Source organism: Canis lupus, chromosome 34, assembly GCF_003254725.2.
Source record: "Canis lupus dingo isolate Sandy chromosome 34, ASM325472v2, whole genome shotgun sequence".
NCBI classification, from domain to species: Eukaryota; Metazoa; Chordata; class Mammalia; order Carnivora; family Canidae; genus Canis; species Canis lupus.
In genome coordinates, this window is record NC_064276.1 from 12079965 (window position 1) to 12107079 (window position 27115).

Here is a 27115-nt window from a genome sequence, read left to right on the forward strand (position 1 = left end):
TGTTCTGTTCTTCTCAATTTTCTGGTCTCTGACCTCTTTGGAATCATCTAGGGTGTATTTTACTTAGGTCATGGTTGATATTTTTGACTCAGCCTGGTCATACAGCCACTCTGCACCAGAAAAAATGACTAAAAGGAAGAATTCACCCCAAAGAAAGAACTGGAAACAGAATTTTCTGCCATAGAGTTAGAGAATATGGATTTCAATATGATGTCAGAAAGTCAATTCAGAAGCAAATTATAAAGCTACTGGCAGCTCTGAAAAAAAACATAAAGGACTCTAGAGGCTTCGTTACTACAGAATGAGATCTAATCAGGACAAAATTAAAAATAGATTAAATGAGATGCAATCCAAACTGGATGTTCTAACTGCTAGGGTTAATGAGGTGGAAGAGAGAGTGAGTAACATAGAAGACAAGTTGATAGTAAGGAGGAAATCTGAGAAAAAAGGAGAAAAACAATTAAGAGACCATGAGGAAAGGCTTAGAGAAATAAATGAGAACCTTAGGAGGAAGAATTTATATATAATTGGGATTCCAGAAGAGGCTGAGTGAGAAAGGGGACCACAAAGTATATTTGATCATAGGTGAGAACTTCCCTAATCTGGGGAAAGAAACAGGCATTCAGATCCAAGAGATAGAGAGGACACCCCAAAAATCAATAAAAACTGTTCAACATCTTGACATTTAATAGTGAAATTTGCAAATTCTTTTTTTTTTTAAGATTTTACTTATTAATGAGAGACACAGAAAGAGATGCAGAGACACAGGCAGAGTGAGAAGCAGACCCCATGCAAGGAGCCTGACATGGGACTCGATTCCGGGACTCTGGGATCACACACTGGGTTGAAGGCAGGCACTAAACCGCTAAGCCAGCCAGGGATCCCAAAACTTGCAAATTTTAAAGATAAAGAGAAAATCCTTAAAGCAGCAAGAGACAAAAGATTCTTAACTTATTTGGGGAGAAATATCAGATTAACAGCAGACCTTTCCACAGAGACCAGGCAGGCCAGAAAAAGCTGGCATGATATATCCAGGGTACTAAATGAGAAGAACATGCAGCCAAGAATACTTTATCCAGCAAGGCTTTCATTCAGAATAGGAGAGATAAAGAGCTTCCAGGATAGGTAGAAACTGAAGGAATATGTGGCCAGCAAACCAGCTCTGCAAGAAATATTAAGGGGGACCTTGTAAAGAAAGAGGATGCCCAGAAAAACAATCCATAAGAACAGGGACTGAGTAGGTAATAGGATGACACTAAATTCCTATCATTCAATAGTTACTCTGAATGTGAATGGGCTAAATGATCCCGTCAAAAGACACAGGGTATTGAACTAGATGAAAAAGCAAACCCACGTATATGCTCTCTACAAGAGATTCATTTTATTTTTTAAATTTAAAAAATATTTATTTATTTATGAGAGACACAGGCAGAGGGAGAAGCAGGCTCTCTGCAAGGTGCCCGATGTGGGACTTGATCTGGATTCCAGAATCATGCCCTGAGCTGAAGGCAGACACTCAACCACTGAGCCACCCAGGCATCCCATACAAGAGACTCATTTTAGACCTAAGGACGCCTCCAGCCTCAAAATGAAAGGGTAGAGAAACATTTATGATTCAAATGATCCTCAAAACAAAGCTGGGGTAGCAATCCTCATATCAGATAAATTAGAGTTTATACCAAAGACTGTAGTAAGAGATAAATAGGCACTATATCATACTTAAAGGGGCTATCGAATACACTATTAGTAGGAGACTTCAACACAGCACTCTCAGCAAAGGACAGATATTCTAAACAGAACATCAGTAAAGAAACAAGGGCCTTAAATGATACACTGGACCAAGTAGATTTCACAGATACATATACAGAACTTTCTGTCTGAACACAACTGAATACACATTCTTCACAAGGGCACATGGAACTTTCTCCAGAATAGACCACATTCTTGGTCAAAAATCAGGTCTCAACCAATGCCAAAAGATTAGGATTGTCCCCTGCATATTTTCAGACCACAATGCTTTCAAGGTAGAACTCAATCCCAAGAAGAAATTTGGAAGAAACTGAGACACTTGGAGGTTAAAGAGCATCCTACTAAAAGATGAATAAGTCAACCTGGAAACTAGAGAAAAATTAAAAAGATTCATGGAAACTAATGAAAATGAAGATAGAATCATTCAAAATCTTTGGGATACAGCAAAAGTGGTCATAAGAGGAAAAAACATCGCAATACAAGCCTCCCTCAAAAAATGGGAAAAATCTCAAATACACAAGCTAACCTCTCACCTAAAGGAATTGGAGAAAGAACAGCAAGTAAAACCTACAAACCTATACCAAGCAGAAGAGAGATAATAAAGATTTGAGTAAAACTCAATGAAATAACAAAACTAAAAGACAAACTACAGAATGGGAGAAGATATTTGCAAATGACGTATCAGATAAAGGGCTAGTTTCCAAGATCTATAAAGAACTAATTAAACTCAACAGCAAAGAAACAAACAATCCAATCATGAAATGGGCAAAAAACATGAACAAAAATCTCACAGAGGAAGACACAGACATGGCCAACACGCACATGAGAAAATGCTCTGCATCACTTGCCATCAGGGAAATACAAATCACAACCACAATAAGATATCACCTCACACCAGTGAGAATGGAGAAAATTAACAAGGCAGGAAACCACAAATGTTGGAGAGGATGCGGAGAAAAGGGAACCCTCTTACACTGTTGGTGGGAATGTTAACTGGTGCAGCCACTCTGGAAAACTGTGTGGAGGTTCCTCAAAGGGTCAAAAATAGACCTGCCCTATGACCCAGCAATTGCACTGCTGGGGATTTACCCCAAAAATGCAGATGCAATGAAACGCTGGGACACCTGCACCCCGATGTTTCTAGCAGCAATGTCCACAATAGCCAAACTGTGGAAGGAGCCTCGGTGTCCATCGAAAGATGAATGGATAAAGAAGATGTGGTCTATGTATACAATGGAATATTACTCAGCCGTTAGAAACAACAAATACCCATCATTTGCTTCAACGTGGATGGAACTGGAAGGTATTATGCTGAGTGAAGTAAGTCAATTGGAGAAGGACAAACATTGTATGTTCTCATTCATTTGGGGAATATAAATAATAGTGAAAGGGAATATAAGGGAAGGGAGAAGAAATGTGTGGGAAATATCAGAAAGGGAGACAGAACATGAAGACTCCTAACTCTGGGAAACGAACTAGGGGTGGTGGAAGGGGAGGAGGGCGGGGGGTGGGGGTGAATGGGTGACGGGCACTGAGGGGGGCACTTGACGGGATGAGCACTGGGTGTTATTCTGTATGTTGGTAAATTGAACACCAATGAAAAATAAATTTATTAAAAAAATAAATAAAAAATAAAAAAAATAAAACCCGAAAACAAACAAACAAACAAACAAACAAACATGAGTGACCGTATCAGAGTGCTTTTCCTTCTTGGTTCTCTATTCTGCTTTATCAGCTTATGCCAGGACCACACCATTGTGGGTGCGATTGCTTTTAAGTAGGCTCCATGCCTCATTCATAGCCCAGATAAGGGCTTGAAATCATGACCCTGAGATTAATACCTCAGGTGAGACCGAGAGTCCTATGCTTTACCGACTGAGCCAGACAGGTGCCCTAGAGCCACACTGTTTTAATTCTGTGGCTCTGTGACATAGTTTGAAATCGGAAAGTGCTGCATCCAGCTCTGTTTTGCTTCTCAGTACTGTTTTTGCTGTCCTGAGTCATTTGCAGGGGTAGACGAAAGTTAGGGTTCTTTTTCCTATTTCTATAATCTGTCACCATGATTTTGATAGGAATTCTATTGAAAGTGAGGGTCGCTCCAGGTACTATCGACATTTTAACAGGTTGAAGGCTCCCACCCATGAGCCCAGGATGTCTTCCCAAATCCTTCCAGGTTTCAGTGTAGAAGTCTTTCACTTCCTTGGTTCAATCTAATATTTTGTTCTTTTTGTTGCAACTGAGAATGGAGTCCTTTTCTTAATTTCCTTTCTGAGTGTTCATTGTTGGTACAGAAAGGCTACCAACTTTTCTATGTTCATTTTGTGTCTCCCAAGTGAAATCACTCATTAGGACTAACAGTTCTGGTGGAGCTTCTAGGGTTTCCTGATTCTAGTACCATGTCTTCTGTCAATAGGGAAGTTTGACTTCCCCTTACAGGTGTGGATGACTTTTCTTCTCCGTGTGTCTTTCCTATGGTAGGACTGCCAGGGCTAAGAGGGGACTTCCTTGTCTTGTTCCTGCTCTTAGGGGAGACGATTTCAGGTCTTCATCATAGAGTATGATGTCAGCTAGGGGCCTAACTGCACGGCCTTTATTCTGTTGATGGAAATATCCTCAAAACCCACTATGATTTTTTTACATTTGTTTTTAAGTTAGATTTTCCAACACACAGTATAACCCCCAATGCTCATCCCATCAAGTGACCACTCGCTGCCCATCACTGTTACCCTATCCCCCACCCACCTCCCCCCCCTTTTTTTTTACATATTTTTTAATTGGAGTTCAATTTGCCAACATATAGCATAACACCCAGTGCTCATCCCATCAAGTGCCCCTCTCAGTGCCCGTCTCCCAGTCACCACCACCCCCGCCCACCTCCCTTTCCACCACCCCTTGTTCATTAACCCACTATGATTAGGTTGTACTTTGTCAAATGCTTTTTCTGCAACTATTGAGATGACCGTAGGGTTTTTGTCCTTTCTCTCGTTAATGTGGTGGATCACGTTGACTGCTTGCCAGAAAGGAAGTAGGTTGGAGATGGGCAAAATAGATGAATACTAAGAGGTATAAACATCTGGTTCTAAAATATATAAACCACAGAAATTTAGAAAGTACAGCCTAGGCAATGGAGTCAGTACTATTGTACTAACTTTGTACAAGGACTGATGCTGACTACACTTCTCGTGGGGAGAGCTGAGTAATCTACAGAATGGAGCCACTAAGCTGTAGCCCTAAAACTAGTGTAACATTACATGTTGACTATACTTCAATAGCTATTAATAGGGGCTTCTGCTAGAAATCACGGTGGATCCCTGAAAGGCATTTGCACAGCCGTTACACATATGAAGGCACCTCTGCAGAGATGATAAAGATTTCTCAAATATCTTCAATATTGATTATTAAAAGATTTGACAGAGCTTGCATTGAGAGGGGCAGAGGGAAAGGGAGACTCTCAAGTACACTTCTCACACACCTGGGCCCAGGCCCCACGTGAGGGTCCACACCACAACCTTGAGATCCTGACCTGAGCCAAAATCTTGTCAACGTTTAACCAACTGAACCACCCGGAGCTTAAGTGCAAAATCCATGCTGTGAACCCCTGGAGATGGGAGGACAGCTGAGACACCAGTCTACTGATTAGGGTGGGTGGCCTGGAGAGCCTGAGGGTGGGAACTAAGGACGTTGGACAGACAGTGCCTGTATACCTTCCCATCCAGTGTGGTGACAGGAACTCCTCTCACACCCTTGGCCTTCAGGCTGAAGGGCTAAGGGCTGACTGGACCCTGCCGACCACAGTGATGTCACGGGGCCCCATTGTGGGTGGAACTGTGGCGCCCCAGGTTTCCACCGTTGCCTGGCACTAGTCTGTGTCCACAGGCAGTTGGAGGCACTCGTGCTCCTGATCTGGCTCACAGAGCCCGAACTATCTGACTCTCACCAGTACCCCAGTGTATAAAGAGTAGGTGCTCACACAGCAGCAGGTCATAGGTGAGTGGGAGCTGCTCCCTGCTCCTTGCCACAATGGGCCCTGTGGGGCCTGGTGGGGACTTTGGCTTCCTGGGTTGGGTGAAAACACACCAACCCCCATGTGATACCCATGAGGCAGCTCCTGTAGCCCTTCCACAGCTCCACGGGGCAAGGGTTGCCTCCCTCCGGCCCCAGCCAGGGAAGGAGGCTGTGGTAGGCCTCCGGCAGCTCAACTGGGACCCGCGCTCCCTTGTAAGCCCTGTTCTGTACAGGGCAGACCCAAGCCATGACATTCCAGCGTGTCCTAGGTGCATGGACCCCGACATGTGATGACCAACCACCCACACTGTGGTCCGGGGTAGACGGTCAGGGCTTCTGGGTCCTCCTGGCCCTTGAGCAGGCTTGCTCTTCATGAACTGGATTATTGAGGCCCTCGTGCTCCCCCAGAGCCCCATTCAGGCTATTCACAAATCATTGTATTCAGGATGGGGAGTTTGGTCACAGTTTGCTGCTCTAAGTTTTTAATTTTGATGATGTCCAATTCATTGCTTTTTCCCTTTGGTTGTTGTGCTTGTGGAACATAAGAGAAACCGAACCTCCTGTCTGCCCCCGGCCGGCAGGAACACTCTCTGTCAGTCCCATCCAACGCCATGCCGACTCCAGTCCTTGGCTGGGAGACGTTACCCCAAGCATCAGTCAGCAGTTCCCTGCAGCCCCCTGGGCCCCCTTGTGTTCCTGATAAACATGTGGAGAGCTGTGTCCTCTAATGACAGCATGTCCTGGGACAGTGGCTGGGAAGGTGGACTGTAGGTGGGCGAGCCAAAGACAGTGACTTCCCGCGAGTGATCCTCCAACCCAGCATGTCCCCCTTGGAGCTATAGTGTTGTCTCCACACTCCGGTCAGACAGACTGGGGCCTGCCCACAGGGAGCACACAGACGCATGTATCTTCTGAAGGTTTTCATTCAGTGTCATCCTTGGATGTCTTTGTTTTACAGCACGAGGCAAGAGGACCTGGAGACCCTGCTGGCCTTGGAAAGGGCTGATATCATAGCCGAATACCATCAGCTGAGGCCCAGATAAGTACCATAGCACTAGAGCACCCCCTAGAGGTGGGGACCACATCTGCAAGAGCAGGTGCAGTCCAGGAGGGGCTCAAAGCCAGCATGAGCCAGGTCAGCCCAGACAAGGACCATAGTCACCAGGAACAAGTGAGACCCTGGGGATGGACCCTGGCATCAGGAGCAAATGAGGGTCTATCCTGGATCCTAGTTATCAGTAGCTGATGAGCCCAGGAGGGAATCATAGTCACTTGGTCCAGATGAAGCCCAGTTGGTGACCATACCCAAGTATGTAGGAGTGGGTATGGCCCAAGTGGTATGATAAGCAGCAAGACCAATTATGTACCAGGTGAGGATCAGAGCAGCGTCCAGCCAGTGACACCCAAATGGGTGTTGTTACCAGAACGAGCAGGTAAGTCCAGGTGAGGATCATAGTCCTCAAGTGCACCAGATGTCCAGATTTGTTAGCCAACATGTAGAGGTGGGACCCAATCAGGGATCTGAATCTAAGCTGAGAAGGAGGGCCCAGGCAGAGATGAAAATGAGAGGAGCAGAGCATGAGGAAAAGGCTGGAGGCATAGAGCCAGGTGAGGCCCAGGCATGGATCAGAGCCTAGCATGAGCCAGGTCAGTCCAGACAAGGACCATAGTCACCAAGAACTAGTGAGACTCTGGGGACAGACACGGGCATCAGTAGCAAGTGAGGGTCGATCCGGGATCCTAGTCCTCAGTAGCCGAAGAGCCCAGTAGGGGATCATAGTCACCAGGTCCTGATGAGGCCCAGGTGGTGAGCATACTCAGGTAAGGAGGAACAGGTGTGGCCCATTTGATATCATAAGCAGCAAGAACAATTATGTCCCGGGTGAGGATCATAGCAGATTCCAGCTAATGAGACCCAAGTGGGTGTTGTTGCCAGGACAAGCAGGTAAGGACAGGCGGGGATCATTGTCCTCTGGTGCACCAGATTTGCAGATAGTGTGTTAGCCAGGAAGTAGAGGTGAGACCTATTCATGGATCTGAAAAAACAAAAAACAAAAAACAAAACAACAACAACAAAAAAAACATGGATCTGAATCTAAGCTGAGCAGGGAGGGCCCAGGACATGAAAATCAGAGGAGCAGAGCACGAGTCAAAGGATGGAGGCATCAGAGCCAGGTGAGGTCCAGGAGGGGCCTTGGTGAGGCCAAGGATGAGCCAGATCAACACAGACAAGGACCATAGTCACCAGGAACAAGTGAGACCCTGGGGACATTCCCAGGCATTAGTAGAAGTGAGGGTCCATCTTGGCTCGTAGTGATCGGTAGCCAATGAGCCCAGGTGGGGACCAAGTCACCAGGTCCAGGTGAGGCTCAGGTGGGACCAGAGTCACCAGGTCAGGTCAGGCCCAGGTTGGGATCATCGCTGGTAGGAGCAGGTAAGACTGTCAGGCTGCTCCCATTGGGCAGAGGGGCCCTTCCTCTCATGCCCGGCCAGTCTCAGAGGGTCCTGGTCTGTCTCAGGATTCAGGGGAGAGGAGCCATTCTGCTCCCTCCTTTCCCCATGTCCCTGGCGCTGATCGGTTCCCACCACGGGGCACTTGTTTCAGCATGCCAAGTATGGGGTTCACGGGACCTGGGATGATGCTGACTCATCACTGTGGAAGGTCACGGGCCGTCAGAGCTTTCTGCAGTAAGACCCTAGACACCACTTCATCCATTTCAGGAGGCGGTTTGCTTTTGCAGGAAAGCCTCTCTGGAGGCTGGCCCATCCCCCCGGGACAGGACCTCGTCCCCTTGTGCCCTCTGAGGGCCATGTCTGCCCTGGGGTGGAGCTGAGAGACTCAGGAGACAAACCCGGGAAGTGGGTAGGAAGTGACTTGGGCCTGCGGGCTGGCCCATGGGCACTCAGAGGAGTGGCCTCCACTCCTGCTTTGGGGAGGACCAGGTGTCTGCCTCCAGCATCGGGATGTGGGGTGTCCTGTCCTTCAGCATGAGCTTGAGAGGTAAGGGGCTCTGGGATAATGGCCTGCTTTCTATAGGAGGATTGTGTGGTCTGGGGCAAATGAGGGGGATTGCTCTTCACTCACACCCCCAGGCCAGGGCCTCCACAGTTCTGAAGGCTTCTGTGGGGCTGCAGATAGATGCTGGTGACAAAGCAAGTTCAGGGAGGGAGGGTGAGCAGCAGAGGAAGTGGCTGACTACCTTGGGCAGGAAGAGGGAAGAGGAGGAGGAGGTGGCCACCCTGGGATGGGAATGAGGGAAGGGGGACAGCCCAGTGGCCTTGGTCAGATTGGAGGAGGCTGCTGGGTCGTGGGACCCACAGGAACCTCACGGAGGCTGGAGACTGCATAGGGGCCAATGGGGCTTCTCCAGGCCCCCTCAGCTCTGCTCACTGCCCAGTGGCTGCTTGGATGGGTCAGGGTTGGGTCATGCTCAGGGGCTCTGACACGAGGTACAATGTGCCAGAGTCGCAGATATGACAGCAAGAGGGTTGGAGTCAGGGGACATCAGGGAGGACGCCCAGGGTGCAGGGGGAGGCCATCTGGATGCCGGGCAGTCAGGCCCTGGGAAGCCAGGGGGCCTCTGCTGAACAGTCCCTGTGCAGCATCTCCCCACTCCCGGGTGCCCGCATCCTGACTCCAAAACCCCAGCAATGGCCATGCACACCCATCACCCTCCTCGTGGCCAATACTCGCTGCCCCTCGGTGCTGGGGACCCGCCTTCCCCTTCGTTGGCCATTGCAGGGAAAAGGGTGCTGGGTCAGGCGGACCTGGTCCTCAGCCCTGGGCTCCCACCCTGCGGGGTCTCTGTGAGTATGAGGGTCCTTGGACCCTGCCACACCTAGCCAGAACGACAGTCCTGCTGTCTGGAAAGACCGGGTCCATTCAGGGCTTAGAAGCTTGTGGGCAAATTGAACACCAATAAAAAATAAATTAAAAAAAAAAAAGAAGGTTGTTGGCACACTGGGGTCAGGGCTTGGGGAAGAGGCCCCTGCCAGGATGACCCACTCGTTCACCTGGTGCATGAGGAGACCCTGATCTTTGGGGGTCTGGGGCCATCTCAGTGTTCTTCATTCCAGGGTTCCCCAAACTGCTGAGGTTCTAGGCCCATCACGAGCGCATTCTAGACAGAGCTCACCCCAAGCTTAAGAAGCACATGGTAAGTAGACGCTCCGCAGAGGCTCCGCCCCTTTGGCCCTGGGGCAAGGGGTGCCAGCACAGCCCTTCTGAGCTGCCCCAAGTTTCCTGTCAAGTTCCTCCTCCTGGGGGCCTGGGGCGCCCTCAAGGCTGGGCGGGGCCATGGGGAGTGTGTCCACCTGGCTCCACGGGGACGCACCCTGGGGCCTGAGCACCTCCTGCCCATCTGCCAGGAGGAGGAACAGATGTTCACTGGTATTTACACCCCCAAGTGATTCCTTCAGTGTTTCCTCAGTCAGGTAAGGCCACCCCAGGACCCTTGTTCCCTCATCCTGCCCCCTGACTCTGGGGAGGGCCGAGCTCAGCCCCACCCTCCAGACAAGCCAGGCCCAAACCTGGGGCCCTAAGTCTGAGACTCGCAGCCCATACCCATTTGGAGAAGTCCAGCGGGTCCCTGGAGGAGGTTCCAGGGAGTGGGATGTCTCTCCTTCAGCTCCCAGGGTGGCTTGGTCAGCTACTGCAGGAGGGAAGCTCCCAGAGCCCATGGCTGCACACCTGTGTCCAGGATCAGTGGGTTATGTGCTTCTGCCCAGCTGCCCACAACCCAGGACCCCTCACTGGCCCGGATGGCCCACAAGGAACTCCCTCCTCATGATCCCAGGGAACCAGGAGAGTGCAGGCAGGTGGCACCCGAACAAGGACCTGATGTCAGAACATTGGGTCCCCTTCCCTTTGGCACCTGCCTGGGCCACATCATGGGCCACACAGCAAACCAGACAATAGATTCCCCCCGGGACTCCTGTCACGGGGTCCACCCAGCCCACTGAGATGACACTGTAGGGATCCAGATACCCTTCCTTCCCTGGGGCCACAGGAGCTCAAGCCACTCGCTGGGGAGTGATAGGCAGGGCCAGGCCAGAGCGAGGGAAGCACTGAACCTGCCACCCCAAGGCCCCTCACAGTCCTGGGACCATTTGACCTCTGCATCCACAGGGAAGCTTCATGCACCTGGGCCTCTGGAGCAGAGCGTGATGGGGAGGATGTGGGCCCTGAGGCTCTGGCCAGCAGACACCATGCCCTGCTTCATCTCACATACCTTCATAAAGGGCGCCCCCACAACAGGAAAAGAGTCCCTGACCCAGAGGGACCTGGGCTGGCCTCTCCCAGGGTGCTGGGGAGGCAGGTTCGACATAAGCCCTCCCAGGGTCAGAATGCAGATTGATGGGTTGAGCCCCCCCGTGGCCCTGACCAGTTCTGGATTCTGCCCCAAGGCTCAGCGACCCTCTCAGAGCAGGATGTGGCATCCTGGGTGGGCCCCACAGATCCAGGTCGCTGACCTAGGACAACACTGGAAATTTCAGGACACCCCAGGGCAGGGGCAGCAGGGGCAGGCTGCTGGGCCACGTCCTCACCCACACTAGGAGGCAGGCTCCTCCACATGCTGGGTCTCTGGTAGTCAGTCCCCTGGAAACAGTGGTCCAGAAGCCGGGGTCCAGCTGATATGCAGGGACCAGCACAGGGACCCCTAAGCTGTAGGGGCCCAGAGCAGGGACCCCTAAGCTGCAGGTACAGGTCAGGTCTGCTGTCCACAATACTGCCTCTCAGGCTCCAACTTCAGGAAATGTGCCCACACTCAGAGTCTGCCCAGGCTCCAAGTTTGGGGACTGTAGCACCCACACCCCCATGTGACTTCGGGTTTCCCTAAAGGACAGGATGGTCCCACTCCGCCGGGGAAGGTGCACACCCTAAGGTCGGAGCCCCTGTTTGTTGTTGAAAGTTCAATAAAGTCTTGAGAGTTAAAATGCACGGCCAGCCCATTTCTGCATCTCCCAGAGCTCTGAGCAAGCAGTGGGGACAGACCCCCAGAAAGGAAGAGGGAGCCCTACCCAGCCCCTACCAGCCCCTGCACAGGTGCCACAGGCACACAAAGCTTACCTGCCTCTGTGACTTCCAAGATCAGCCAATTCCAGGTCAGGACCCTCACAGACTTACTGGGACTCAGCCCATTCCCCGTGGGCTAGGACGGGGCTGGGAGAGAGTGACAGCCAGGGACCGGTGGCCTCAGTTCACGATGGTCTGTGCAAAGTGCCCTGGGAGATCTGCGCTGCCTCTGTCCAGGGAGCCTGGACTGGCTGGGCTCTGGGGGCGCTTCCAACCTTCTTCACCCCGAACCTGTGCTCATGGGGTATAGAGGGCCAGCAGGGCGGTCAGTGTGGCCCTGGAAGGGACGTCAGGACAGCAGGCACTTGCAGCTCATGTACCTGGGCCCCCTCAGCAGGCGGGCTCAGCTGGCACACCTTGTGCTGCCGCGTCTCCTGCACCAGCATGTGGAAGGATCCTCCACGCCCTAGCGGGTAGGGCCTGGGGGAGAGTGGGGCTCAGCCTGGGTGTCTGGAGCACAGGGAACCGAGGGACCCCAGACCATGCTGAACCCCAATGTCCTCTCACCACCACGGCTGAACGCCAATGTCCTCTGTCTGCACAGGGTTGACCCCCGGTGTCCCCTCCCCATCCATGACAACTAAGCACAAGCCTCACATAGGCCGACAGGCATGGTGGGCACCTGTGCTGTCCCTGGCCTCACAGGGGAAGGAAGGAGGTTTCTGCTGGACATGCTCACATGGTGATCAGCAGTGCTCCTGCTTAAGATGGCAGTTGGTGACAGTTAGTGATCTGTGTCCCTGATGCTGGCTCCTTCTCCCCTGTCTCCCCACAGGAAATGAAGGAGGAGGCCCAGGTCTCCTCCTGGGACATCAAACAGATAGATCTAGATATCAACAGAAGCTTCTGCAACATCATGTTCATGTTATGGGATTGCTTTGGGGTTGGGTAGGCTGCTGGGCAAGCGGGGACTGGGGGCCCCAGGGGAGGCCCGGGGGCTCCTGGATAAGTTACACAGGGTGTCTGAGGCCAGGTGAAACAAAACACTGTTGGCAGCAAACAAAACACTGTTGCATGGTAAAGTGCTCGGGATGACCCACATAACTTCCCCCCCGGGGTCCCCCTTTCCCCCCGGGGTCCCTGGAATGGGGAGGCCACCAGGACTGGGCCTTCAGGTGTCAATGTGTGAGCTGAACCCCAAGAAGATGTGGAGCTGCCCCGTGAAGGGCAGGGCGCAGGGGTGGGGGCCGTGGGGGGCAGGAAAGTGATCTGGGGGCTGGCCAGCACTGCCACCGCTGGACCAGGACGCACATGGACCCAATGAGAGTCGGATGGGTCAAACTGACACTGAGCCTCAGTGTTTTTATGTATTTCTGAATGTCATGCATTTAATTTGAGACAATTTGCATTGCTTGTTAACATACACAGTATGATGAGCCCCCAAATGCCGTCCCCTGTCCAGCGAGGGTCCTGCCCTAACCACACGGGCTCAGTAGCAAGTGTGTCACAGCAAACCCCAGACCTGGGGCTGAATTGATCTATAGCTCATCCGGGTGACCCTCCACCCTGCTCTCCTCGCCCTCTGGGAGCACCCTCTGGGAACCTCGGCTGTGAGGGAGCCTGGGAGCCTGATGTCCAAGCGGGGAGGGCTCAGGGGGGCATCGGCGGTGGACACCCTCTGTTGGTCTCTGGCTCTTGAAGGAGGTGGGCCACTGCCAGGGCACGAGCCAGATGGTGGCCATCCTGCTGGTGTCCCAAAATGAGGAGGATGCCTTCTGGGTGCTGGCCCAGCTGATGACCTATAGGTGGCATGCCATGCAAGCTCGGACACAGGCAGGGGCCTGACACAAACTGTGGAGTCAAGAAGGCTCGATGGCTCTTCTGAGAAGGCTCACTGCAGACTGGGGTGTGGGATGTTCAGCTCCAGGGCCAGGGAACCCAGGGCCCCCACCCTCTTCCCGCCCATCAGCACTTAGGGAGCTCAGGGAGCAGCAGCGCCGCCTGGTGGAGGCCAGAGGCGCTTTCACCTAGCCCTGCCTCTGAGCCCTGCAGGTGCATCCCCACTAAGGCAAGTGGCACCTGACAATTAGGGGGACGGCCCCTCCCCCAGACGACCTGCACAGACCACTGGCTCCCACCAAGAGTACTGATCACAGAGGTCTGCAAGGCTTCAGCTCTACGGGGAAAGTAGGATCTAGCTTCCTTTGTACTTTATTCTGTATAACTATGTTTCATTGATTTTGGTCAATTTTTTTTATTAAGTGTTAATTTTATTTGTTAAAGACATATTTATTTTTATTAATTTCTTTGTACTTAAATTTTCTTTATTATTTTGCGATCTAGATTCTCTTAATAATTAATTAATAATTGAGAAGCAGCCTAAAACACACACAAGATATAAGATTTTTTGGGGGATTGTGGTTATTGTTGTTTTTCCTGTTTTTCTTTTTTTTTTTCCACGTATTCTGGGAAACATAGTGATATGGCGAAATTTGACTCCAAAAAGAAGAGGAGGTATTACTCACTTCCAGGGACTTAATCAATTCAGATATAAGTAAGATGTTTGAACTAGAATTTAAAACAATGACGATAAAGATAGTAGGTGGGTTGGAAAAGAGCTTAGAAGACACTACACAATCCCTTACTGTAGAGATAAAAGGCCTAACATCTAGTCAGGCCGACATTAAAAATGCTATAACTGAGATGCAGTTCCAAGCGGAAACCCTAAAAAAAAGAAAGGTAATGGACCACAGAGGTAGACTTAGGGAACACAGTCACTTATTAAAACAATAACGTTCATATCACAGGAGACTCAGAAGATGAAGAGAGATAAAAGGGGGCACAAGTTTTATTTGAACAAATTATATAAACTTTTCTAATGTGAGGAAGGACCCAGACACTGAAACCAGGAGCACAGAGAACTCCCACTAAATTCAACAAAAGCGGACCATCGCCAAGGTACATCAGAGTCAAATTCACAAAATACACACGCAAGGTTAGAATCCTGAAAGCGGTGGGGTGGTGACAGTCATTAACCTACAAGGGAAGACAAATCCAGACAACAGATCTGCCCACACACACTTTGCAGGCCAGAAAGTAGAACAGGCCAGAACATGGAGTGTCTGCCTTTAGTTCAGGGCATGATGCCAGTGTCAGGGACCTAGTCCCACATCGGGCTCCTTGTGTGGAGCCTGCTTCTCCGTCTGCCTATGTCTCTGCCTCTCTCTCTCTCTCTCTCTCTCCCCCTCCCATGAATAAATAAATATTTTAAAAATCCATCGATATGCTGCCTACAAGTGCCTAACTTTATTTTTATTCTTCTTAATAATAACATATTTTTTATTGGTGTTCAATTTGCCAACATAGAGAATAACACCCAGTGCTCATCCCGTCAAGTGCGCCCCTCAGTGCCCATCACCCATTCAACCACCGCCCGCCCTCCTCCCCTTCCACCACCCCTAGTTCGTTTCCCAGAGTTAGGAGTCTTCATGTTCTGTCTCCCTTTCTGATATTTCCTACCCATTTCTTCTCCCTTCCCTTCTATTCCCTTTCACTATTATTTATATACCCCAAGTGAATGAGACCATATAATGTTTGTCCTCTGATTGACTTACTTCACTAAGCATAATACCCTCCAGTTCCATCCACGTTGAAGCAAATGGTGGGTATTTGTCATTTCTAACGGCTGAGTAATATTCCATTGTATACATAGACCACATCTTCTTTATCCATTCATCTTTCGATGGACACCGAGGCTCCTTCCACAGTTTGGCTATTGTGGACATTGCTGCTAGAAACATCGGGGTGCAGGTGTCCTGGCGTTTCATTGCATCTGAATCTCTGGGGTAAATCCCCAACAGTGCAATTGCTGGGTCATAGGGCAGGTCTATTTTTAACTCTTTGAGGAACCTCCACACAGTTTTCCAGAGTGGCTGCACCAGTTAACATTCCCACCAACAGTGTAAGAGGGTTCCCTTTTCTCCGCATCCTCTCCAACATTTGTGGTTTCCTGCCTTGTTAATTTTCCCCATTCTCACTGCTGTGAGGTGGTATCTCATTGTGGTACTAGCACAAAAACAGACACATAGATCAATGGAACAGAATAGAGAATCCAGAAGTGGACCCTCAACTTTATGGTCAACTAATATTCGATAAAGGAGGAAAGACTATCCATTGGAAGAAAGACAGTCTCTTCAATAAATGGTGCTGGGAAAATTGGACATCCACATGCAGAAGAATGAAACTAGAATAACTAGAATAACACCCAGTGCTCATCCCGTCAAGTGCGCCCCTCAGTGCCCATCACCCATTCAACCACCGCCCGCCCTCCTCCCCTTCCACCACCCCTAGTTCGTTTCCCAGAGTTAGGAGTCTTCATGTTCTGTCTCCCTTTCTGATATTTCCTACCCATTTCTTCTCACTTCCCTTCTATTCCCTTTCACTATTATTTATATTCCCCAATGAATGAGACCATATACTGTTTGTCCTTCTCCGATTGACTTATTTCACTCAGCATAATACCCTCCATTTCTATCCACGTTGAAGCAAATGGTGGGTATTTGTCATTTCTCATAGTGCCTAACTTTAGACCTACAGACACCTGTATATTGAAAGGGGATTTACAATCATCTATCATGCTAATGGATATCAAGAAAAGCTGGAAGAGCCATTCTTAGACAAACTAGATTTGAAAACAAAGAGAGTAATAAGAGATGAACAAGGACATTATTTCATGATTAGAGGCTATCCATCAAGAAAATCAAACAATGGTAAATATTTATGCACCCAATCCCGGTGTAGCTAAATATAGAAACGAATGAACAACAAACATACAGAAACTCACTGATACTAATACAATGACAGGGGATTTTCATGCCCACAACACAGGACAGATCATCTAAGCAGAAAATCAACAGGGAACAATGGCTTTGATTGACACTCTGGACCAGAAGGACTCAACAGATGTATTCAGAATATTTCATCCCACACCAGCAGAATACACATTCCTTTCAAATGCACATGGGACATTCTCCAGAACAGCTTACATGATGAGCCACAAATCAGCCTTCAACAAGCACAAGAACCACGTATATTTTCAGACCATGACACTGAAACTTGAAGTCAACTACAAGAAAAAACTTTGGAAACACCACACATTCGTGGAGATTAAAGAACACCCTACTAGAGAATGAATAGGGCAACCAGGAAATTAAAGAAATTATAAAAATATAGGGAAGGAAATGAAAATGGAAACATGTTTGTCCAAACCTCTGGCATGTAGCAAAGGCAGCCCTAGGAGGGAAGTACATAGAAATGCGCTCAAGACGCAAGAGAAGCATCAAATACCCAACCTAAGTTTCCACCTAAAGGAGCTACAAAAGGAACAGGAAACAAAGCGTAAAGCCTGCAGAAGAAGGGAAATAATAAAGATTAGAGCAGAAATAAATGATACAGAAACAACAACAACAAGAAAACAGTAGAATAATGAAACTCAGAGCTAGTTCTAAAATATAGTTAATAAAATTCATCAACCTCTACCCCAGACTTATCAAAAAGAGAAAGGACCCAAATAAATAAAATCACAAATGAAAGGGGAGAGATCACATACAGCGCTACAAAAATAAAACAAGTACAAGAGAATACTATGAAAAATTCTATGCCGACAACCTGGGAGACCTGAAAGAAATGGACAGACCTCAAGAAACCTACAAACTACCAAAACTAAAACAGGAAGACAAAGAAAATGCGAACAAATGCAGAACCAGCCAATAAGTTCAATCAGCAATCACCCCCTCCCAACAGGACACCAGGGTGGCTCAGCAGTTGAGCGTCTGCATTCAGCACAAGTCATGATCCCGGGCACCTAGGATTGAGTCCCACATCGGGCTCCCCACATGGAGTGTGCCTCTCTCTCTGTCTCTGCCTCTCTCTGTGTGTCTCTCATGAATAAGTAAATAAAGTCTTTAGTTTTTTTAAATTTTATTTATTTATGATAGTCACAGAGAGAGAGAGAGAGAGGCAGAGACATAGGCAGAGGGAGAAGCAGGCTCCATGCACCGGGAGCCCGACGTGGGATTCGATACCGGGTCTCCAGGATCGCGCCCTGGGCCAAAGGCAGGCGCTAAACCGCTGCGCCACCCAGGGATCCCTAAATAAAGTCTTTAACAAAAAAACCCTCCCTAAAGGGAGGTCCAGGACTGGATGTTTGCCCATAGCAACTCTACTAGACATTTATTTTTTTAAAAGATTTTTATTTATTTATTTATTTATTTATTTATTTATTTATTTATTTATTTATGATAGACACACAGACAGAGAGAGAGAGGGAGAGAGGCAGAGACACAGGAAGAGGGAGAAACAGGCTCCATGCCGGGAGCACGACGTGGGACTTGATCCCAGGACTCCAGGATTGCACCCTGGGCCAAAGGCAGGCGCTAAACCACTGAGCCACCCAGGGATCCTCCTCTACTGGACATTTAAAAAAGAGTTAATACCTATTCTTCTCAAACGTTTCCAACACATAGAAATGGAAGGAAAACTTCCAAACTCTTTCTATGAGGCCAGCATTACCTTGATACCAAAACCAGAAAAAGACCCACTGAAAAAGGAGATTTAGCAACCAATACGCCTAAAGAAACATGGAAGCCAAAATTCTCAGTAAAATACTAGCAAATCATATTCAGAAGTATATTAAAAGAATCATTCACCGCACTCTAGTGGGATTTATTCCCGGGTTGCAAGGGTGGTACAATATTCATAAATCAATCAACATGATACACTACATTAATAAAGGATAAGAACCTTATCCTATTGATCTGTCAATAAATGTGGATAAAACATTCGAGAAAATACAGCATTTTTTCTTAAAAAAAATCTCAGCAAGGTAGGGATAGAAGGGACATACCTCAGCATCATAAAGCCATATACCAAAGATCCACAGCTAATATCATGCTCAGGGGAGAAAAACTGAGAGTCTTTCCCCTACACTCAGAAATGAGACAAGGATGTCCACCCTCACCATTCCTATTTACATAGTACTGGAAGTCTGGGCCTCAGTAATCAGACAACAACAACAAAAAAATATAAAATGGTTCCAAATTGTGAAGGATGAAGTCCACCTTTCATTATTTGCAGAAACATGATGCTCTATGTAGAAAAGCCAAAAGACATCACAAATAAAAAATTGCTACAAATCAAACATGAATTGGAAATAGTTGCAGGATATAAAATTAATATGTGGAAATGTGTTGTATTTCTATGCAACAATAATAAGGCAGCAGAAAGAGACATTGAGGACTCAATCCCATTTATAAGTTGCAACAAAACCAAAAAGATATGTAGGATTCAGGCTAACCAAAGAGGTGAATGCCCTGTACTGGAAATACTATAAAATATTGATGAAAGAAATTGAAGATGATACAAAATACAAAAATATTTCATGCCCAAGGACTGGAAGAACAAATATTGCAAATAAGATTATACCTCTCAAAGCTATCTGTACATTCAATGCAATCCCTATCAACATAGCACTAACATTTTTCACAGAGCTGGAAAAAATAACCCTAAAATTTGTATGGAACCACAAAAGATTGAAAATAGACAAAGCTGTATTAAAAACAAAATCCAGCTGTGGGCACCACAATTTCAGACTCCAAGTTATATTACAGATTTCTAGCGATCCAAAGAGGATAGTGCGGGCACAACAAAAAGACACATAGCTCAATAGAACAGAATGGAATACCGAAACCAGACACAAACCCGAAATTCTAGGCTGAATTAATCCTTGACAAAGCAGGAAAGCATACCCAATGGTTAAAAGACAGTCTCAGGCAGCCCTGGTGGCATAGTGGTTTAGCACCCTCTGCAGCCTGGGGTGTGATCCTGGAGACCTGGGATCGAGTCCCGCATCAGGCTACCCGCAAGGAGCCTGCTTCTCCCTCTGCCTGTGTCTCTGCCTCTCTCTCTCTCTCTCTCTGTGTCTCTCATGATAAATAAAGAGAATCTTTAAAATAAAGAAATAAAAGACACTCTCTTCAGCAAATAACGTTGCGAAAACTAGACAGCCACATGCAGAAGAATGGAATTGGAACACTTTCCTACACCATGTATAAAAATTCCAAAGGGACTGAAGACCTAAATGTGAGACCTGAAACCATAAAAAGAAGAAAAGATAGGCAGTAACGTCTTTGACTTGGCCATAGGATCTTTTTTCTACATATGCTCTGAGACAAGGGAAACAAAACCAAAAATAAACTATTGGGACTTCATCAAGATAAAAAGCTCTGCACAGTGAAGGAAACAACCAAAGCTAAAAGGCAACTTAGAAAATGAGACGAGATATTTCTAAGCGACAGATCCAGTAAAGACATAATATCCAAAATATAAATCTCAACATTCAAAACATGAATCATCCAATTGAAAATGGGCAGAAGACATGAATGCACATTTTCTGTAATATCCAGATGGCCGCCAGACACAAGGAAAGACACTCAACATCACCCATCATCAGGGAAATGCAACTCAAAACCACAATGAGGAATCACCTGACACTTGTCATAATGCCTAAAATTAAGAACACAGGAGACAACAGGTATTGGTGAGGATGGGGAGAAAGGGGAAGACTCTTATACTGCTGGTGGGGAGGCAAACAGGTGCAGCCACTGTGGAAAGCAGTATGGAGGTTCCTCAGGTTAAAAAGAGAACTACCCAATGACCAGAAATTCACAGTTAGGTATTTATCAGAAGGATACAAAAGTAGAGATTTGAAGAGGGATCTGATTTTCTTCATATGCTTTGCAGGTGAATGGACGAGTCTTCCCAGGTCTCCCAGGTCCGTAAGCCGCGATCTCCTTGGACACCTCATGTCCCTGCGGACATGCCCAGCAGAGAACAGTCAAGAGTGAGGAGGAGCAGCTGGAGCCTGTCTGACCACAACACGATGGGCTCTGATGCAGCCCACACTCTTCTCTCCCGGGGAGGCCTGAATCCCTATGAGCCTGCGGAGGGCATTGCCTCCGTGGCCCCAGGACGTGGTAAGATGCGCACGTGCCCCGAATTGTCCATGATCCGGGTGCTCTTTGTTCTTTTCTTCAAGGCTGTTGGTCCCTCGTGCCCACAGGCAATCCATCGTGGTTCCACCCATCCCCACACGGAGGGCGACAGCTGGTGCTCAATGTCCTTCACAGGCCTCCTATCTAAGGGGTCTGCTTTCCAGTTCCTGCCTGGCTGGCAAGTGCGGCTTCACAGGAGCTACCTGGGAGCCGCCCAGGTGTCATTGGAAACTGCTTCCCCAGATCCAGAGGCTGCCTCCAGACCAGACTGAGAGGCTGACCTATCCAGATTGGCAGGCCAAGGGTTCTAAACCTAAGGGGACCGCAAAGTACACACTTTAAAAAAAAACTACGTCCTTATGTGTATATACATATATTTTGGAGATTTATAAATCTGCCCTTTGACAACGTTGAGGGGGATTCGGACATTTGTTTGTTTTGGGGTGTGTGGGTCTCTCTTGCTGTGTAAGTATGTGACCTGGGCTGTGTCATCCTAACACCTACCTGGCTTGAAACCACAATCTTTATCACTGTAGGTGCTGGCGTTGGGTAGATAGTTGGGTTCTCCTGGTCAACCCTGGTCTTTTTATGCAGGGACTTTCAGTTGGAAGTTCAGCTGAATTTCAAGGTCCAATTGGGCCACATTCACATGTGTGGCAGTGGGTCCCAGCTGAGCACCGGCTGATTCTCCTTCCTCGATGCCTCTCAAGCCGGGAGCCACATGTAGGGGCGGCCTGGTTGGGAAGCTCCTGAGGAGGAAGCTGCCCATTGGAGGGAGCTCTGGAGCTGCCTGTGTGTGGTAGTTGGCGTGGGGAGGGCCCTGGGGTCCCCAGCACCAGGGGGCCTCGAGTGTAGGCCACGCAGATACTAATGGGTGTGCCTGGCCATCTCTGGGGCTTTGGAGTGAGGATAGGGGCACCGGGGAGCAGGGAGATGCTGCCCCGGGGCTACTTCTGCTGTGGGCTGGAGGGGGGCCTGAGGGGCAAGAAGGCAACCAAAGACAGGGCTGAGGGAGCAGCGGGAGTGCAAGACTAGTCTGCAAATGGTGTTGCAGGTGGCCGTTGCTCCAGGAACCCAAGGGCCACCTGGGGAGGCAGTGCCCTTGTCAGTGGGGAGGCAGGCTGGGTGAGGATCCCCGCTTGCCCCATGGCTGGAGTAGCCCTGCAGGGAGACTCTTCTGAGCTCCAGGCCCGTCCAGCGGCCCATCCAGCCCCTAACGTGCATGGCATGCCTCCCCTAGGTCACCAGGTGGGCCAGCACACAGAAGGCATCCTCCTCAGTCAGGAACATCAGCAAAATGGCCACGATCTGGCTTGTGCCCTGGAAGTGGCCCACCTCCTGCCAAGCCAGAGCCCGATGGAGGGTGTCCACCCCCGATGCCCCTTTGAGCTCGCCCAGCTTAGGCGTCAGGCTCCAATGGCTTCCTCACAGCCCAGGCTCCCAGAGGGTGCTCCCAGAGGGTGTGGAGGCCAGGGTGGAGGGCTACTCAGAAGAGCTATAGATAAATTCGACCCTAGGTCTGGGGTTTGCTGTGACATACTTGCTGCTGTGCCCTTGTTGTCAGCACAGGATCCTGGCTGGACAGGGGACGGCAGCTGGAGGCTCATCATACTATGTATGTTTACAAGCAGTGCATATACTCGAAAATTAAATGCACAACATTCAGAAATACATAAAAACACTGAGGGTGGGTGTCACTTTGATCTGTCCGACCCTCATTGGGTCCATGTGTGTCCTGGTCCAGTGTTGGCCGTGCTGCATGTCCCCCAGGTCCTCTTACTGCCCCCTATGGTCCCCACCCCTGCACCCTGCTCTTCATGGGGCAGCTCCACATCTTCTTGGGGTTCAGCTCACACAGGGACACCTTGAGGCCCCGTCCTGGTGGCCTCCCCATCCCAGGGACCCCGGGGGGTGGGGCACGTGGGTCATCCTGAGCACTTTATCACACGGCAGTGTTTGCTGCTGCAGTTCCACCTGGCCTCAGACACCCCGTGTTCCTTACCCAGAAGCCCTTGGGGCTCCCCTGAGGCCCCCAGGTTCCTGTGGGGCCCACGACCCAGCAGCCTCCTCCCCTCCTACCAAGGCCACTGGACTGTCCCCCTTCCCTTGTTCCTGTCTCAGAGTGGCCTCCTCATCCTCCTCTTCTCTCTTCCTACCAATGCTGGTCAGCCCCTTCCTCTGCTGCTCACCCACCCACCCTGACCTTCCTTTGTCCCCAGCATCTATCTGCAGCCCTGCAGAAGCCTTCAGGACTGTGGAGGCCCTGGCCTGGGGTTGTGAGGGAGGAGCACCCCCCATTCTGATTCGCTCCAGTCCAGACCATCCTCCTATAGAAAGCAGGCCATTTTCCCAAAGACCCTCACCTCTGGAGCCCTTGCTGAAGGACAGGACATCCCCCACCCCGATGCTGGAGGCAGACAATGCCCTTCCCAAAGCAGGAGTGGAGGCCACTCCTCTGAGTGCCCATGGGCCGGCCCCCAGGTCCAGCTCCCTTCCTACCCACTTCCCGGGTTTGCCTCCTGAGGCTCTCAGCTCTAGCCCAGGGCAGGCATGGCCCTCAAAGGGCACCAGGGGACGAGATCCTGACCCAGGGGGATGGGCCAGCCTCCAGAGACAAATTCCTGCAAATGCAAACCGCCTCCTGAGATGCATGAAGCAGTGTCCGGGGAACTCACTGCAGAAAGCTCTGATTGTCTGTGACCTTCCACAGTGTGGGTCAGATCATCCCAAGGTCCTGTGGAGACCATACTTGGCATGCCTGAAACAGAGGGGCCCAGTGGTGGGGACTGATCAGCACCAGGGACATGGGGAAAGGAGGGAGCAGAATGGCTCCTCTCCCCTGAATCCTGAGGGAGATCAGGACCCTCTGAGATGGCCCGGGCATGAGAGGAAGGGCCCCTCTGCCCAATGGGAGCAGCCTGACAGTCTTACCTGTTTCTATCAGCGATGATCCCAAGCTGGGCCTGGCCTGACCTGGTGACTTTGGTCCCCACCTGAGCCTCACCTGGACCTGGTGACCTTGGTCCCCACCTGGGCTCATTGGCTACTGATCACTAGGTGCCAAGATGGAACCTCACTTCTACTGATGCCTGGGACTGTCCCCAGGGTCTCACTTGTTCCTGGTGACTATCGTCCTTGACTGCGCTAACCTGGCTCATCCTTGGCTTGATGACTCCAGCCTTTTCCTCATGCTCTTCTCCTCTGATTTTCATCTCTGCCTGGGCCCTCCCTGCTCAGCTTAGATTTGGATCCCTGATTGGGTCTCACCTCTACCTACTGGCTGACACACCATCTGGACATCTGGTGCACCTGAGAACTATGATCCCCATTGGCCTTACCTGTTCATACTGGCAACAACACCCACTTGGGTCTCAATGGCTGGACTCTGCTATGATCCTCACATGGGACATAATTGCTGTGCTGCTTATGATACCATTTGGGCCATACCCGCTCCTACATACCTCAGCATGCTCACCACCTGGGCCTCATCAGGACCTGGTGCCTATGATCCCCACGTGGGCTCATCGGCTACTGAAGACTAGAATCCAGGATGGACCTTCACTTGCTCCTGACCCGGGGGGGATGGGCCAGCCTCCAGATAGACGTTGCTGGAAATACAACCCCCATCCTCAGATGGTTGCCGGGGTGCTGTGGAACTCACTGCAGAAAGCTCTGACAGTCCATGACATTCCACAGTGACAGGTCAGCATCATCCCAAGGGTACCACAGAGACCCTACTTGGTCTGCCTGAAACAGAGGGGCCCTGCGGTGGGGACCTATCCGTGCCACCAGGCCATATCTGCTCGTAATGGCAACAATACCCACTTGGGTCTCATTGGCTGGACCCTGGTATGATCCTCACCCAGTACATAATTGGTCTGGCTGCTTATGATACGACTTGGGCCATACCCACTCCTACATACCTGGGTATTCTCACCACCTGGGCCTCATCGGGACCTGGTGACTATGATCCCCACCTGAGCTCATCAGTAACCAATGTCTAGGATCCAGGATGGAACTTCATTTACTCCTGATAGCCGGGTCTGTCCCCAGGGTCTCACATGTTCCTGGTGACTATCTTCTAATATTTTGTTCTTTTTGCTGCTACTCAGAATGGAGTCATTATCTTAATTTCCTTTCTGAGTGTTCATTGTTGGTACAGAAAGGCTACCAACTTTTCTATGTTCATTTTGTGTCCCCCAAGTGAAATCACTCATTAGGTCTAACAGTTCTGGTGGAGCCTCTAGGGTTTCCTGTTTCTAGTACCGTGTCTTCTGCCAATAGGGACAGTTTGACTTCCCCTTACAGGTGTGGATGCCTTTTCTTTCCCTTGTCTCTTTCCTATGGTAGGACTGCCAGGGCTAAGAGGTGACTTCCTTGTCTTGTTCCTGCTCTTAGGGGAGACTATTTCAGGTCTTCATCATAGAGTATGATGTCAGCTACGGGCCTACCTGCACGGCCTTTATTCTGTTGATGGAAATATCCTCAAAACCCACTATGATTTTTTTTTACATTTGTTTTTATTTAAGTTAGATTTTCCAACACATAGTATAACCCCCAATGCTCATCCCATCAAGTGACCGCTCACTGCCCATCACCCAGTTACCCTATCCCCCCGCCCACCTCCCCCCCCCTTTTTTTTACATATTTTTTAATTGGAGTTCAATTTGCCAACATATAGCATAACACCCAGTGCTCATCCCATCAAGTGCCCCCCTCAGTACCCGACACCCAGTCACCCCCACCCCCTGCCCACCTCCCATTCCACCACCCCTTGTTCGTTAACCCACTATAATTAGGTTGTACTTTGTCAAATGCTTATTCTGCAACTATTGAGATGACCGTAGGGTTTTTGTCCTTTCTCTCGTTAATGTGGTGGATCACATTGACTACTTGCCAGAAATGAAGTAAATTGGAGATGGGCAAAAGATATGAATATTAAGAGCTATAAACATCTGGTTCTAAAATATATAAGCCACAGAAATTTAGAAAGTACAGCCTAGGCAATGGAGTCAGTACTATTGTACTAACTTTGTACAGGGACTGATGCTGACTACACTTCTCGTGGGGAGAGCTGAGTAAAGTACGGAATGGAGCCATTAAGTTGTAGCCCTGAAACTAGTGTAACATTACATGTTGACTATACTTCAATAAATATTAATAGGGTTTTCTGATAGAAATCAAGGTGGGTCCATAAAAGGCATTTACACAGCCGTTACACATATGAAGCCACCTCTGCAGAGATGATAAAGATTTCTCAAATATCTTCAATATTGACTACTAAAAGATTTGACAGAGCTTGCTTTGGGAGGGGCAGAGGGAAAGGGAGACTCTCAAGCACACTCCCCACCCAGCTGGGCCTGGACCCCACATGAGGCTCCACACCACAACCTCGAGATCCTGACCTGAGCCAAAATCGAGTCAACGTTTAACCAACTGAACCACCCAGGAGCTCCTCGAATGTTCTTAAGTGCAAAATCCATGCTGCGAACCCTTGGAGATGGAAGGACAGCTGGGACACCAGTCTACTGAGAAGGGTGGGAGGCCTGGAGGGCCTGAGGGTGGGAACTAAGGACGTGGGAGGGTGCCTGCATACCTCCCTACCCGGCGTGGTGACAGGAACTCCCCTCACACCCTTGGCCTTCAGGGTGCAGGGCTAAGTGCTGACTGGACCCGGTCGACCACAGGGATGACACGGGACCCCATTGTGGGTGGAACTGTGGCGCCCCAGGGTTCCACCGTTGCCTGGTGCTACTCTGTGTCCGCAGGCTGGGGGCCTCTGCTGAATAGTCTCTGTGCAGCATCTCCCCATTCCCGGGTGCCCGCATCCTGACTCCAAAACCCCAGCAACGGCTGTGGACACCCATCACCCTCCTCGTGGCCAACACTTGCTGTACCTAGGTGCTGAGGACCTGCCTTCCCCCTAGGTGGCCATTGCAGGAAAGAGGGTGCTGAGTCAGGTGGGCCTGGTCCTCAGCCCAGGGCTCCCACCCTGCGGGGTCTCTGAGAACAAGGGTCCCTGGACCCTGCCACACCTAGCCAGATTGGCAGTCCTGCTGTCTGGAAAGACCGGGTCCATTCAGGACTTGGAAGGTTGTGGGCACACAGGGGTCAGGGCGTGGGGAGGAGGCCCCTGCCAGGATGCCCCCCCTCGTTCACCTGGTACATGAGGAGACCCTGATCTTTGGGGGTCTGGGGTCTTCCCAGGCTTCTTCATTCCAGGGTTCTGCAAACCACTGAGGTTCTAGGCCCATCACAAGCACATTCTAGACATAGCTCACCCCAAGCAGAAAAA

The 27115-nt window shown here is 49.7% G+C and overlaps 1 long non-coding RNA gene across 4 annotated transcripts; it reads left to right on the forward strand.

The window, feature by feature from the left end:
• The first annotated feature begins 5603 nt into the window (after positions 1–5603).
• LOC112662772 (uncharacterized) lies at positions 5604–21249 on the forward strand. 4 transcript variants are annotated; one of them, XR_003138813.3, is made up of 5 exons: positions 5604–5736; positions 6713–8442; positions 9832–9911; positions 20570–20802; positions 20889–21249. It is a non-coding gene; the product is annotated as an uncharacterized LOC112662772 (long non-coding RNA). The 4 variants fall into 4 exon arrangements; XR_003138815.3 differs by lacking the exons at positions 20570–20802; positions 20889–21249 and adding exons at positions 10123–10188; positions 10383–11702; XR_003138814.3 differs by lacking the exons at positions 20570–20802; positions 20889–21249 and adding an exon at positions 10123–11702.
• The last annotated feature ends 5866 nt before the right edge of the window (positions 21250–27115 follow it).